We start from the raw sequence: 13,167 nt of genomic DNA on the forward strand, positions 1-13,167 counted from the left end.
GCAGTGAGCTGCATCCCACTAACTTCCTGAATGACTCTGTCAGGAAGTGAGCAAGTGACATACAACTGAAGCCTGTACGTTAACACTGCTGAACCCATCTGTTCTTGCTTCCATACAGGCACACGCTCATTCCTACCTTAAGTGAGTTTGAAGCCCTGGTGTAGACCTACAGAAAATTGTTGTTTATGACAGCATATTGAACAATGCTGTTCCATTTTGTCTAGAAGCATTTCGAACAGCGAGAATGTTCAGCTTCTGCTTTTTTTTACACAACAATCTTCAAAATATAGTCTGCAGCCTAGACAAAAACAAAATCACATGAGTGGAAAATCTATACCTGACCATTTCATTCATCCTCCAGATCTGCACAGTAAGGCAATGTAGGCCAGGAGAGTTACAACAAATTAGTTTAGCAAAGAAATTTCAGAAAATTCAGGAGATGGCAAAGGAGCATCAAATATTATATCCACAGAATTACTCTAATTACAGTTGTTGTGATACTGTATGGTTTTTTTACATTCAAGCAGATTTTATTTCAATCCTGAATAAAGGAAATCTTCCCCCACACACTTTGATTAATTTGACATGCATGGAATGATTTTGTAGTTTGAGAAATGAGTATAACACAAAAAGAATCAAATTTACTTGACATGTAGACCAGATGGATTCAATATTTTAAAATCTAATGGGCATCATCTTTTCTCTTCAGACTGTTGCCCCTACAAAAGAACCCTTGGACCTGATAAATGCCTGGAAATGGGTCAAAATAAATTCAAAAACAAAAGTGAAGCCAGTCACAGAAGAAAAAAAACTACTGATGCATGGAATGTACGATTTCTATGTGGCTTCATAATAATCAATTTACTTCAGGGTTCTCCAACTCCAACGTATGACAGCAGGCAAGATGTGCACCCACATGGTGACATCGCAGATCAATTCAGATATGAGACTTGGAGGAACCAGGAAATTTTACATTGAGGCAGCAACTAAATAACATGATTTCAAAACGATGCAAGCCTCGCTTGATATGCAGCTCATCTCAGGGACCTGTTCAAGAATGTTTAGATTAAAATATGTTATTTAATATTATTTTAGTAATTGGTGTTATCAATTGCCTTGTTGAGGCCTAGACTGTAACTGCATTGCACAATGGGGATTGTTTGCTGTAAAAGGTATGATAGCTTGGAAGACTGAGAATACATCTGTTTTTCAGCACCAGAACTTATGTAGGGTATGTCTATACAGTTTAACAATGGCAGATGGTTGGGACACTGAAAACTTGCAGAAAGAAAGGAATATTGGAAGAAGTGTGAACTTTGAACCTCTACAAACACGAGGTGCATGATCCCCCTCAAAGGGGCCAATATGCTGAGCTGCAGATGGCCATGTATAATGAAAAGCTAATCATTTTCACGCAAGGCAACCTTATGTGGTGAAGTATTAACAGTGATAAAAGGAGGAACTAGCACATCTACAGGAGGAAAGCTGATGTTATTCTTTTGTTCAAGAAAAGGAGTAGGGAATTATAAGCAAATGGGAATTATTCAGTGGAGGGCACATGATTGGAAAAAATCCTTAGGAAAAGGATTTATGAGCATTTGGAAAAACAGAGTCTGATAGTCAGCTTTGTTCAAAGTAAGTTTATCATCATAGTACATCCATGCCACCATATACAACCCTGAGATTCATTTCCTTGCAAGCATACTCAATACTCTATAAATTGAATAATAACCATAATAGAAGCAATGAAAAACCACACCAACTCAGGTTTTCAACCAGTGTGAAAAAGACAAAAGACTGCGCAAATGCAAAAAGAAAGAAATAATAATAATAATAATAAATAAATAAGCAAATAATAACAAGAACACGAGATAAAGAATCCCAGAAAATGAATGCATAGGTTGTGGGAAGATTTCAATGATGGGGCAAGTGAAGTTGAGTGAAGTAATCCCCTATGGTTCAAACACCTGATGTTAAGGGGTAATAACTACTCCAAGACCTAATCCTACAGCTCCTGTACCTTCTTCCGAATGACAGCAGTGAGAAGAGAGCATGTCATGGTCACTGGAGGTCCCTGATGTTGATTGGACAGGTAGGTTGTGTGTATCAAGCCTGAGTAAATTCTTTGAGGATGTAACAAACCACATTGACGAAGGTAGGGCAGTGGATGTAGTACATATGGGTTTTAGTAAGCTGCTTGATAAGGTCCCCCATACTAGACTCATTCAGAAAGTTAGGGCACATGGATTCAGGGAAACTTGGCTGTACATATTTAGAGTTGACTTGCCCATAGATGGAGCAGTTTCTGCCTGTATGTTGGTGACCAGTGGGACCTCTGCTCTTTGTGATTTTTATAAATGGCTTGGAAGTGGAAGAGTAGGTTTGTATGCTCTCAGATGACACTGGGGTTGGTGAATTGTGTAGGATAGAAGGCTGTTGTGGGTTACAACAGGACATTGTCAAGAGTGGGGCTGAGAAGTGGCAGATGGAGTTCAACCTGGAAAAGCGGGAAGTGATTCATTTTAGAAGGTCAAATTTGAAGGCAGAATATCGGGGTAATGGCAGGATTCTTAGCAAAGTGAAGGAACAACAGAACTTTGGAGTCCACATCCACAGTTTCTCAAAGTGGCCGCACAAGTTGTTGAGAAGGCATATGGTGCCTTAGCCTTCATTTCTCAGGGAGGCTAAGTTCAAGAGCCACAGGGTAATGTTACAGTTCTAAAAAATCAGAACGAATTTGGAATATTGTGTTCAGCTCTGGCTGCGTCATTATCTGAAGAATGTGGAAGTTTTAGAGGGGTTACAAAGGAAATTTACCAGGACATTGACTGGATTAGAGACAGTGTCTTATGATGAAAAGTGGAGCGAGGTAGGGCTTTTCTCTTAGGAGCGAAGGAAGATGAGAGGTGACTTAGTTAAAGGACAGACCTTAACCTGAGCTACTGCTCAGTCCCCTCTTCAAAGCCTCACTCATCAAAGCCTCTGCACTTTAAACTCAAAGTAGCTGCTTCGAACTGGCCACTCCCCTATAGTTTACAGACTTTTTATGCCAATCATTTCCATTCTTCCAAAAACTGCAGTCCTGAAATTAACAATGTTCTTACCTGCTCAAACTTTTTTAAAACCACTTCGCATCACATGTGTTGTTGAGCTGAAATCAGGGAGGTAGTCACACCACAAGTTCAGCCGGATAGATGGGAGACAGCCCGAAGAGGTTGTGCAGGAGTTGCCTATGGCTTTTCCCCACTCTGACAAGTCTACCATTTTAGATGCTTTTGGGAGAATGGCCGCTCAGGGAAAGCAACAATGGCAGTCAGATCAGCGGCTCTGTTGTTAAGAGAACGGAGAAAATTCAGCCTCAAGTACTGGTGCTTCAGCAGATTAAAGAATGCCTACTTCATGTTTAGATTGGCCAACTCCTTGGAATTTGTATTCTAAAAGCCACCTTTCGTGCCTGGTAGCAGGTCTAAAGAGGTTGGATCTGCATGGACTGATGTGGGATGAAAGAATTATCATAATTCTCTAGGAATATGGAATATGTTTCCATAAATATTTTCAAATGGATGCATATCAGTGAAACATCAATGAAATCAAATCTGTTGAATAGAGCTCACTAATCTATAGAATAGTGGCAGAGTGGAGATACGTCTCTACCAAAAGGAAGTATAAGGCACTCCTTCCCTCCGCTAGCCTGCAGGTCAACCTTGGACAAGGTGTAGCGCCTGTTTAACCCCACCCTCCCCCGATCAGAGTCTTGTGAAGCCATGGGAGCAGGTGGTAGATGTTCATGTGAGCAGCTGGTGCAGATCACAAGTCCTGGTCAAGTCAAGTTTATTGTCATTTAATTACAGTCCCTATAAAAATTATTTCCCCCCCCCCTTGGAATTTTTCATCTTTTATTGTTTTACAACCTTAAATCACAGTGGATTTAATTTGGCTTTTTTGTGAGACTGGTTAACAGAAAAAAAGACTTGTGTCAAACTGAAAACAGATCTGTACAAAGTGATCTAAATTAATTACAAATATAAAACACAAAATAATTGATTGCCAAAGTATTCACTTCCTTTAATATGACACACCAGATAACTATTGGTGCAGTCAATTGGTTTTAGAAGTCACACAATTAGTTAAATTGAGATCACCAGGTGCAGTCAAGGTGTTTCAATTGATTGCAGTAAAAATACATGAGTCAGGAGATGGATACAAAAAAAAATTCCAATTCACCGAATATTCCTTGGAGTAAAGTTAAGTCAATCATCAAGAAATGGAAAGAATATGGCGAAACTATAAATCTGCCTAGAGCAGACCATACTCAAAAACTGAGTAACCGTGCCAGAAGGGGATGAGTGAGGGAGGCCACCAAGAGACCTATGACAACTCTGCAGGAGTTACAAGCTTCAGTGGCTGAGGTGGAAGAGACTGTGCAAACATCAACTGTTGTCCAGGTGCTTCACCGGTCACAGCTTTATGGGAGAGTGGCAAAAAAAAAAGACACTGTTGGAAAAAAACTCACATGAAATGCTAAAGTTTACCAGAAGGCATGTGGGAGAATCTGAAGTCAGCTGGAAGAATGTTCGAACGTCTGATCAAACCAAAATTGAGCTTTCTGGCTATCAGACTAAACACTAACTCTGGCATAAGCCAAACACCATGCATCATCAAAAACACACCATCCCTACCATGAAACATGGTGGTGTCTGCATCATACTATGGGGATGCATCACTGCACCAGGCCCTAGAAGGCTTGTGAAGGTAGAGGGTAAAATGAATGCAGCAAAATACAAGGAAATCCTGGAGGAAAACCTGATGCAGTCTGCACGAGAACTGTGACTTCAGAGAAGATTTGTTTTCCAGCAAGACAATGACCCCAAGCATAAAGCCAAAGTTACACAGGAATGGCTTAAAAACAACAAAGTTAATGTTTTGGAGCAGCCAAGTCAGAGTCCAGACCTCCATTCAATTGGCACTTTGTGCCTAGATTTGAAAAGGGCTGTTTACTCATGATCTCTGTGCAATCTGACAGAGTTTGAACAGTTTTGTAAAGAAGAATGGGGAATATTTGCAGAGTCCAGAGGAGCAAAGCTGATAGAGACTGCAAAGCTGTGTTTTATATCTGTAATTTAATTTACTAATTAATTACTCACAGAGGTAAACCACCTCTGTGGAAACTTTTTCAAAGAACAATCATGGTCATGGAAAGACCATGATCATCCACATAGAATCATAGAAACATAGAAAACCTACAGCACAATACAGGCCCTTCAGCCCACAAAGTTGTGCCGAACATGTCCCTACCTTAGAAATTACTAGGCTTGCCTATAGCCCTCTATTTTACCAAGGTCCATGCACCTATCTAGAAGTCTCTTAAATGACCCTATCGTATCTACCTCCAACACCATTGCCAGCAGCTCATTCCATGCATTCACCACTCTCTGAGTAAAAAACTTACTCCTGACATCTACTCTGTACCTACTCCCTAGCACCTTAACCCTATGTCCTCTTGTGGCAACCATTTCAGCCCTGGGTAAAAGCCTCTGACTGTCCACACAATCAACGCCTCTCATCATCTTATACACCTCTATCAGGCCACCTCTCATCCTCCATAGCTCCAAGGAGAAAAGGCATCTGTTCACTCAATCTATTCTCATAAGGCATGTTCCCTAATCCAGGCAACATCCTTGTAAATCTCCTCTGCAAACTTTCTATGGCTTCCACATCCTTTAGTGAGGGGACCAGAACTGAGCCCAGTACTCCAGGTGGGGTCTGACCAGGGTCCTAAATAGCTGCAACATTACCTCTCAGCTCCTAAATTCGTTTCCATGATTGATGAAGACAAATACACCATCCGCCTTCTTAACCACTGAGTCAACCTGCGCAACAGCTTTGAGGGTCCTATGGATTCAGACCCCAGGATCCCTCTGATCCTCCACACTGCCAAGAGTCTTACCATAAATGTTATATTCTGCCATCATATTTGACCTACCAAAATGGACCACCTCACACTTATCCGGGTTGAACTCCATCCTATGACACAGCACATAATGAACAAATCCATCGATATACCTGTATAGACAGCTGCAAGAGAGTGCAGTCAGTGGCACCTTGAATCTTGGGCAGTTAGTCCAGATGCAGAGTAGGTTATGTACCCTTTTTCACTGGTATCATTGCCGGCAAGATTGGCATTAAGATTGATCCTAGCCACAAATACTTCTGAGACCTTTATGTGCAGCAAAATGGACGCATCACCAGCACAGCAGTGCCTTTGGAGGACCCAGTGGAACAAATGATGGATGCCGTGGTTGACTTTGTTGCATTTGGTATATCTCAGGCCAAACAATGCAGCAGGAGGCAAGTCTTCTACCAACTCACAATGTACAGTAGATCTTAGTGCTCAAAAAGAGGGCATGGAAGTTGAGACTATTGCTAAAGGTCGCTGCATTTTCTGCAGTCAGAACCCACATCCTGCCCTCACTGTAGCTCCCTTCTTCTTACCTCCAGGGTTCTATGAACCACACCATTGCTGTACATGATTATTTTCTTGCTTTGTTTCCTGGCTGGGTCTCTGCATCCCCATATAATACAAGCTAGACTCTCATCACCAGCACCCTAAACAAACCTAGAAGACTGGAGAGCATCCTTAATGTCGTGCATGTCTTTGCTTAAAGAGGCCCATGACTGTTGGGACAATCTTTCTCTATCTGTTTTAACAGTAAGTTGTACATCTGCAAAAATGCCCTGTTAAGATTAAATCCCAGAAGATGTCACTCAAATTTCTTCACTTAAATAGACTAAACAGTTACAGGCTTCCCCGAGCAGTTTGAATTAACTACAATATCTAGCAGTTGGAGATATTTCCAGAAACACTGATACTTGTGTTGGTTCTCTATTTTTGGTCAAACAATTCCAAGCATCCTGATCACCAGAACCAAACATTTCCGGTGAGTAATGTTTTTCTCTTTATTTCATCTCACTCATTAGATCAGTAAGTCATTCCCAGGAACATAAAATAGCAAAGCAAACGAAAAAAGGGGAAAATGAATTGATTTGCTGGAGAGGGAAAACAGCTTCAACTGCAGCTTGTGAATTAGTGCAAGGTCACAGAGACTTAGGACAGCCATTCAGAGGAAATAATTGACCATTTTTTATCTAATAATCAGGAACATCTTAGCATCAGCTGGCACAATAAATCAGATTTATGGAAATAATTGTTCCCTGGGCCTTTGAAACTGGTACAAGAAAACCGCAGACTCCAGTGTTATAAGAGGATTTCCACCAGATGAAAGGACAAGTTACAAAATAACTTCCTGAGTGACACAACTCTAAATCAAACACTTCCAGTGTTGAGTACACGAAGCAGTACAAGCAAACAATGCATCTACTTTGCAAACCATATCACACGGACTTTACAAATTAGTAGTAGCTTTAAATTTCTGAACCGTTGACAATATGAAAATGATTGGAAATTTACATTAAGCATTAATCTGATTCTTCTGAAGTAAAACTCACCATTTAAATTATTCATGCAAAGAGTACTGAATCCCAGCAAACAGAGGAATATTGTTTGCAGTTCTCATCTATTATTCGTTAATTCAGAATCAGAATCAGGTTTAATATTACCTGAATATATCATGAAATGTGTTAACTTTGCAGCAACATTACAATGCAATACATGGTAAAAATATTTTTAAAACTGAATTAAACTAATGTGTATGTGTGTGTGTGTGTGTGTGTTAAATGGTTAAGTTAAAATAAGTAGCGCAATAACAGAAATAAATAAGTAGTGAGGTAGTGTTCATGGATTCAATATCCACTTAGGAATCTTATGGCAGAGAGAAAGAAGCTGTTCCTGAATCACTGAGTGTTTGCCTTCAGGCTTCTGTATCTGCTTGCCAATGGTGAAAATGAGTAGAGGACATGGCCTGGGAGATGTGAGTCCTTAATAATGGACTCCTTCCTGAGGCACCACTCCTTGAAAATGGTTTGGATACTATAAAGGATCATACCTATAATGGAACTGACTAATTTTACAATCTTCTGCAACTTACTTCACAACTAACTTCCTTACTCTCTAGCCCATTGATGGAATTAGCCAGGAGTGAGTGAGTGGGTGAGTGTGTGTGTGTGTGTGTGAGAGAGAGAGAGAGAGAGACATACCTATTTCAAAAAATATTAAGGCACCTCCACATGCCCATTTGTGAGAACCCATTATCTGGTCATGAACATTGGCATAGTAAGGATTATCAACTATAGTCATTTCCCAGCATAGAAGAGCAGTGATTACAAATGGCAGGCAGAGTATGGGTCTGATGGAGTTTCCAATACCAAATCTCTCTCTCTGAACCCTTAGTGCCTACGTGGCACATGGAGCCTCACCAATACCAAATACCATGACCTTAAGATCAGAAGAGTAATGGGCAGCGAGGTGACCTGTTAGCTCTCTATGGCGATGGCCCATTTCAGCCCTGACATCTGGTTTTACCTGTGTGGCAGTCTGCAAATCCTGCTTGACCACATGTCTGCCCAGCCCAAAAAGCTCACAGAGTACCTGATTTCTCCTGCATCCCGAAGGTTTGCAGGTTGGTAGGTTAAATGGCTCGAGTAATTTGACACCAGTGGGGTAGGTGAGCAGCTGATGGAAATGTGGTGGGCATAAAGAAAAGGGATTATTAGACAAGCAAACACGAGGAAATCTGCAGATGCTGGAAATTCAAGCAACACACACAAAATGCTGGTGGAACACAGCAGGCCAGGCAGCATCTATAGGGAGAAGCGCAGTTGATATTTCGGGCCGAGACCCTTCGTCAGGACTGACAAAGGATCTTGGCCCAAAATGTCGACAGCACTTCTCCCTTCAGCTGGGTGTTTAATGGTCAGTGCAGTCTTGATGCGCCAAAGGGCCACCTTTTATCTGTGCTGTATGACTCTATAACTAATAAAAATAAATGACCAGCCAGTCAGTCAGCTGACACAACATTTTCCAAATGAGAAATATAAATAGCTACAAACAAACTTTCAAAAATAGGAAACTGTGACTTGTCACCTTTTCTGAAGATGATGAAGCAAACTCGCTCTAACATGTCGTTTTTATGATGTTATCATTAATCTAACTCAGTTGTTTACATTTTTTAAAACCTGATTTTAACCAGGCTATATACCAGCTAAAAGCTTGTGGCTCTTCTATCATCTCCAATGCATCATAAATATGACACCACCATATTTTAACTCCAAATGCTACAACCATTCTCAAACACAAGAGATTCTGCAGATGCTGGTAATCTTAAACAACTCACGCAATGTGCTGGTAGAACTCAGCAAGGCAGGCTGCATCTATGGAAGGGACTAAACAGTCAACACTTTAGGCTGAGACCCTCCATCAGGAAAACTGCTCCCAAGAAACCAGGATTAGCTCCCAGCCATAGATCCCACAACCTCATGATGACTTGCAAATTGGCCTTACAGAAATTCTCTTATGTTGCATTATTAGAAATATTTCTGTTTCTCCTTTGAGAAGGAATAAGACTTAAAAGGGGTAGCAGAAGCCATGGTAACAACCTCCAGAAGCACCTGTAAAGTCTGGAATCCAAAGGTTCTTGTTTTTGGGATGGGGCTGGGGACATGCTATAGTTCTGAAAGCAAAGTAGCACAGACTTTGAACTAACTTCATGGAAACTTGGCAATGGCTTCCACCCACCCCAAGCCCCACTTCCAAGAATTGCATATCAAGTTAAAATCAGGCCTTAAATTTTTCCTTGATTTACCATATAATGAGGAGCGAGCTTGCACTTTCATTTGTTTTAGGTAGACAAGATTCTTCTTTAACTGAAGAAGTAGTCTCTAGGAATTCAGTCACTGGTACTTTGTTAGTAACTGCAGATTAGTAATTTAGTTGTACTAGTAAGTAGTAAGAGATGGATAATGGGATTTATATAATGAATGCGATTTAATGTCAACAAGATCATTGATGCAGGCGATAAAAAACTTCAGTCACATCCACACCATGTAGTGGTGCCCTTAAGCAAGAAATAAATCCTCTGGTGGTAATTGCTTGAACATTGAAGATGAATAGCCTATAAGACATTTCTATAATGGAAGGAATGTTAGTGTTAAAGAATCCCTTGATTGGAAACTTCATTTGTGCTTTGCGCTTCACCAAATCCCTCAAGCAGCTGGCCTCCCCAAGATGAAAAAAACCTGTCCTTGTTACTGTATGTGTGAGTGATGCAGATATTCAAATGAGACCAAGCACTCAGCTCCAGCATTTTGGAATCCTGTTGGTACAATATGATTTGAAGTACACAAATGCCAAATGTCATTAAGTCCTGAGGTTCTATCTGTCCCTAATGTTGGATCTGTCCCTAATGTCCCTAATGTTGGATCTGCCCTCATTGTCACGTAGTGTTCACTTGTTGTATTTTGCTGCACTACCTGTCCTTCATGAAAAGTCCTTTCAGAAAAAGATGTTTTTACCACAACTCCAGCCATCGAATACCCTGCCGATGCTGTGGGAGTACGACAGGATGGATTCTGCGAGGTGGTTTCCAGAGCAGACTGACAACAACCATTTTTTAGAAGTTTGCTTTGCCAGAACTCATGAACATGTACCAAGACCGTGTCTGGTCGGAGTGAGAGGGAACTTCACTGTCAGATCCTTCCTGCACAGTCAGTAACTCGATCCCAGTCCACATTTACCATATGATGGCTGTGATGTGGATGGCACAATCATCCACCTCTGTATGGACTGTGCATTTATAAAGATGGCTTTGGAAGAGTCCTTGTCCAAATTCATCCTGAGCAGCTGCGTAATTGAGAGCATTTGGTCATTACGCTGTTCAAGACACAGACATCAAGTGCTGGTTCAAAGTCATCATCATGGTGAAAGACATACTTTGGTCTGTCTGAAACATGTTGGTTTTCTACTGCAATGAGATATTGGGAATGCTGTCTTCCCTCATCGAGGGATCTGAAGTGGAAAGGGTGAAAAGTTTCAATTTCTGGACTGTCAACATCTCTGAGACTCTATCCTGACCCCATCAGATTGATGCAATTACAAAGAAGGCTGTATTTCATTAGGAATTTGAGGAGAATTGGTATGTCACCAAAGATCCTTGCAAATTTCTACACATGTACCCTGGAGAGACTGGATGCATCATCGTCTGGTATGGAGGGGCCACTGCATAGAATCCGAAAAAGCTGCAGAAGGCTGTAAACTTGCCAGCTCCGTCATGTGTACTAGCTTACCCAGTATCCAGGGCACATTCAAGAGGTGATGTCTCCAATACTTTATTAAGGACCCCCATCACCCAGGACATGTCCTCTTTTCATTGCTACCATCAAGGAGGAGGTACAGAAGCCTGAAGCCACACACTCAATGTTTCAGGTATACCTTCATTCCCTCTGCCACCAGATTTCTGAATAGACAATGAACCCATGAACACTACATCAATATTTTTCCTCTATTTTTGAACTACTTATTTCATTTAATTTTCTATATATTTAGTTCTTATTATTAGGTATTGCAATGTATTGCTGTCACAAAACAATAAATTTTGTGACATACGCCGGTGATATTAAACCTGATTCTGAATCTCCTGGCATATTCCAAGCTAAAGGATTACTGCCAATGATTGGTTGGATCCTGTACAACAACCCCACAAACACTAAGGCCACTGCAGTGGCTTTGGTGCTTTGTACACAGAACATATTAAATATAAATACTCAACACTATGAATGTATAGGCTGGACACTATGAAGATATAGCAAGCTATGCACAGTCTTTTATATTTCGTATATACTGTGATTCATAAAGTTTAGATTTTAAATAAAACATTTTACTTGAAACAAATATACATCACAAGAAATTGAGCTGTGACATACTGCTGAAAATCATAAGCCTGGGGAAGCCTTAGGGTTCATATTCAATCATTCCTTTTATTGTCTCAAACTTAATGCTTCCAGGATCTTCCTCTTGTGAGAAGCCATGGTACGTGGATTGGTAACTGCCTCGCCCACTCTGCACATGTTCGCACTTGTAATGAGTTCTCTCCTGTCATTAGACGGGAGAGAGGAACATGAAGCAATAAGGAATAAGAAAAAATCCCTGAGAACCAACTAACCAGGTTAACTGGTCTGTAAACGTCTGGCATGCAATCAGCTGGTAAAAAAATTTTTTTAAAGATTGCTGACACTGGAGATAGTAACAAGCAAGTTAACATTTCAGATTGAAGGCCCTTTGTCGGAAGAGGGGTCTAACAAAAGGTCAGTCAATCTGAAGTAAGTCTGCTTCTCTTTCTATAGATTGCCTGACCTGGTGAATTAACAGCACCATCTGATTCTATTTATTAAAAGAAGAAAGATAGCATTGTTGTGTCTGTACACAGCTACATATCAATTAAATAAAGGCATGCATGCGAGAGATGGCTTTAACTGGTGTATTCACATTGTAATGAGAGAGAGAGAGCAATGTCCATGTGGAGACAACAGCACATGCACAGATAACAGATCAATGCGTAGTGCTAAGGGGGGTGTCATTGCTCTATAAGATCCATACATTATAGAGGTAGTGGTGGAACTTCTTTATTCCCCACACTAGACTAAGGGCCTCTCTGCCTATATGTGCATGGCAGCTACTTGTGCTCATCAGTGATCTTGAAGCAAACACAAGTCACTTCCAGACCCATCTTTCATAATGTGTGACAAAATGGCTCCAATGCCATAAGGGAGTGAGCTGGTCATCAGATGTTATTAGTCTCTTTGTTTTCTTGAATGCTATTCCACATCTTCCTAACCATTCCCTGCTCCTGTCTGTAACAGTGCATTCAATGGATGCAGCACTGTAGCAATGTTTGAGAGAAACCAGTGATAGAAGTTTACAAGGCACAGGTATGACCTGAGTTGTGACACATTTTCCATTTTGGGTGCCTGTATACCTGCTTCAGTCTTCTCTTGCGACTTGTGTAAGCCAAGCTTGTTAAAGATATGTCCACGATATGAGAATTCATGCTTGAAAAACTCACATTTCTCTCTTTGCATGCAGACTATACTCACTCAACCGAGTGAGCATTTTACCAACATTCTGGAGATGCTCTCTATCATTTTTGCCAGTCACAAAATGATGTCATTGTGTTCTTGGGATATCTTGGAGCACTTATCCATTGCTCTTTGTCTAAT

This window comes from Hypanus sabinus, chromosome 11 (assembly GCF_030144855.1).
Source record: "Hypanus sabinus isolate sHypSab1 chromosome 11, sHypSab1.hap1, whole genome shotgun sequence".
NCBI lineage: Eukaryota > Metazoa > Chordata > Chondrichthyes > Myliobatiformes > Dasyatidae > Hypanus > Hypanus sabinus.